The 3636-nt window shown below is 46.6% G+C and overlaps 1 long non-coding RNA gene across 1 annotated transcript; it reads right to left on the bottom strand.

Moving 5' to 3' along the window:
* Nucleotides 1-1806: 1806 nt before the first annotated feature.
* Nucleotides 1807-3041, bottom strand: LOC138565836 (uncharacterized). Its single transcript, XR_011301647.1, has 3 exons — nt 2983-3041; nt 2556-2603; nt 1807-2020 (listed from the first exon to the last, which is right to left on the bottom strand). It is a non-coding gene; the product is annotated as an uncharacterized lncRNA (long non-coding RNA).
* Nucleotides 3042-3636: the final 595 nt, after the last annotated feature.

Below are 3636 nucleotides of genomic sequence, written 5' to 3'. Positions count from 1 at the left end.
TTCATGGGGCCTCATTATAAGATGTGCGGAATGAGTTTAACGGCGCCGGTAATGGTGCCGGCGCCGTTAAACCCACTCCGCACTATTACGAGATCCCCTCGCAGGACCCGCTCTGGACGTCTGGTTTTTCCAGACGTCCATAACGGGTCCCGCGAGGGGACCAGGGAGCTAACAACAGGCCGGCTCGTAATAGGCCCGTTGTTAGCTCCCTCCCCATTCCCAGTGAGCCCTATGAGGGCTCGAATGGGAAAGTGGAAGGACCGGGCCTGGGTTCCCTGAAGGAGGAAATACCGGGCCCTCCATACTCGGGATGGCCCGGTATTTCCCCATTCAGGGAACCCGAACCCGGACACGATTGTGGAGGCAGCCATGCCCTTATCGTAATGAGGCCCATGATGGTTTTATATGTTATTAAGATGGAGTATGAAAGTCATGTTGTATAATTGTGAAAAGTTTCGATAAACTATATCACAAAACGAAAGTGGTAGTTGAAAGGGGTGAGTAACCCAAACAGGGAGGCGAAGAACTGCTTGGGATATTTATCTATTTATTTTTACTAATTGTATTTGTTACAAGCCCAAACCCAAAGGGTATTACGGCGTTGATGCATTAAATCCATTTTGGAAATAAAGGAATTTGCCAATTCTTGAGCAAAAAGAGAGAGAGCGAGAGGTGGATGTGGAGGGAGAGGGGCAAGTAAATGATTCTAGGTAGTAAGGAAATGACCAGCGTTAGATGACTGGGCCAGTGAGTGGGAGTAGAGCACTTAATTCTGCCATTAGGTAGAGCACAAATCGCTAGTAGTTTCACCTACTGGAGCCCATAGTCTACCAGCCTGTTTTCCATCGGGAGAGGCTGCTCACCCTGGTCCCAAACCTTCTCTATGATCTTGTAGACTTTGCTGGTACCTAGGGAGATCGTGCTCATCACTCGGCATGCACCGATGTCCGCAGTGATCCAGTCTAAAGGCTTGCTTGGATTGGCGTGCTGTGCTTGATCCCCGGTAATAACCATGCCAGGCTGGGACTGGATCCCACTCCTTCCGATGCTAACAATAGACAGCGTCAGCGCAGACCCACACACTCAGATCCAGAACCCCTTGTGCTCTGTGTGTTAGAGCGTTGGACAATCTGCATCGCATTAACATGGCACTAAAACATTGTTAACAATGACCATAGCAACACGCCAAAGGGTCACGGGAGGGCCTTAACCACTGTTACAAAGCTTGCTATTTCGCCCCAAGCATTCCGTATCACTTTTAACCTGTTTTATGATTTAGCCATATTAGGATGGCATTACACACCTGGGGAGAAATCTCTAACCCTAGCTGTGCACCCTCGGCTTTGCCTATGGTCTGTCACGCGGCTGTGGGCATTAACACCTATTACAGCCCTCTCTGATGGAATGATAATGTAATGCAGATGCCAGGATTTAGTTATTTGCCCTGGGGTGCGGCACAGTGAGGGAACCCCATAGGCTCTGCAGGGGCGTCTGTGGCAGAAATGTGAGGCTTACGATTGACATATGAGTGCAGGTAATGAATATAGGTCCGGCTTCACTGAAAGGTGATTCCAGAGAATATTATTTTATAAAGGGATCAAAGATGTTTATTTAAACATCCTTAGACTCAAAACAATTGTCAATTAATCTGGGGAGCAACAATTAAATGCAGGTAGATTCACAGCTGTGATCACGACAAAAAGGAAGGAAAACATGACAACTCATTCACACTCATCCAACAACCAATCTATTCTAATACACTCATCCATAATCAATACGACAATTAAAATTATATAATACGCCAAGTAAAATTGCATATCAAAAAAGATTTAATCTCAATAAAAGCAATTAACCAAAAAGGATATGTTTTTTTCTCTGTTTTTGCTTTTATTCTGTCTTGGAGTGTGTCTAAGTTGTTATCCAGTTCCATTGTGACATTTCCAAGACTCAGGCAGGATCCAACCGGTTTCGGCGTGAAGGTGTTGTTTCACCACGTCTTCATCAGGGGTTATAAGACATTCTACAACAGCAACAAATATATGAACTATATCTAAATGGCCACATGAGTGGAATGAGGTCAAGCAATTGGTGCTCCTTGTACTGGCCTAATGGCAGTGTTACCATTCATATACATGGGTGACAAAAATTACCATAGTGAAATGCCCCATGCTAGAAACACCTTCATGGCTGCCAGATGTTCCCACAGTGACTTTGGTGCCTAGGTGCCCCATGCCTTTATTGGAGCAACGGTGAAGCAAGGTGGAGTGAGACCAACCCTGTGTCTTGGTGGAGTGCATGGGGAATACTAGAGGCAGATTGTGCTGCCTGTATTGGTTGACAGTGTCTAACTCTGAATCCATCCAGTCTCGTGGGGGGTGTATCTGCAAAGAATTCGCCTGGAGGTTGCAGATGAGAAGTATCAGAGGGTCACAGCTCACTGCATTTTGGACATTATGCAAGGATGACACTTGACCTACTAGCCATACAAAAGCCCATACACAGCTGGACGACCAAAGCAAGATGCAAGCAAAAGAGATACATGACATGTAACTTACTTTCGTTTGTTGATCTGTTGATATTTCGGATGCAACTGCTGCCATCACCTTTTTATGGAAAAAGAGGATGAAACATCAATGGAGGAACCCGAGGAGGACCTCAATGTTCCTAAAAAACACCAACAGGTTATGGGATGGAAAACCACTTAATGTAAAGAAAGCAGGTATACTGGAAAAATAATATATGTATCGCGGGTAGGAAACAGCATTCAGAGAAGTCAAGGATCGGGTGAAGAGCACATGAATGGTCGGCAGGTCCTGCCACATAATGGTTTGCGGCAGCACCAAAGTGGCGGAAACGATCGTACGTCCAGCACTGACGCCAGGGGGGTGTGTCAGTGGTCCTCCAGGAACCTGGAATATCAATGGTCTCAGTAGCCGAGAGGGGCGAGGGGAACCAAGTTGGCTGAGCCGGACCAGTATTTACCTGAGGTGGTTGCGGCTGAAGTTGACAATTAGCGACAGCGTCCGGCGGAAATCCTGACCTGGGAATGGAAAGAGCCTGGTTAAACATGCTTGACAACCTGAAGGTACGGGCAGAGTTAAAGTGGCGGGGCAGCTTAGGCACAGGAGAGGAAGTGTTCGGTGGACACAGAACACTTTGCTTGCTAAGTTGAAAATGGCATAGCTGTAATACTTCACAGACGCATCTAGACCCCCATTTAGTGGTGGGATGGTCTGGAAGGGTCATGTTCTGCTCAGCAAGGTCATTGTGACAAACCATCTCAGGCACACAGAATATGTGGCCATGCAAGACACTTCCCACACTAAGGGGACAGTACCGATGCCAAAAATGCACACATCCGCAGCCAGAACCACATCACAAGAGCATTTGAAAAGGTACTTGAAAACGTTAATTTGTTCTCAGCCTGTGTTTTTAGGAGACACATCTCCAACAATAGTCTGGAGTACTCAGGGTAGTTATTTAAATGTATGGGCCCACCTGCAAGTTGTATGGGCGTAATCTGGGCCGGACCCGATCACAATGGCCAAAAGATCAAGTGAATTGCCATGCAACCTATGGGGCATTGATGAATAACCTCCCTCAATGTGATCTACATGGATCTGAGCGCACAGTCTA

Source organism: Ambystoma mexicanum, chromosome 2p, assembly GCF_040938575.1.
Source record: "Ambystoma mexicanum isolate Mex_15411 chromosome 2p, UKY_AmexF1_1, whole genome shotgun sequence".
Classification (NCBI taxonomy): Eukaryota; Metazoa; Chordata; class Amphibia; order Caudata; family Ambystomatidae; genus Ambystoma; species Ambystoma mexicanum.
This window is presented reverse-complemented; position numbering and strand designations above follow the sequence as displayed.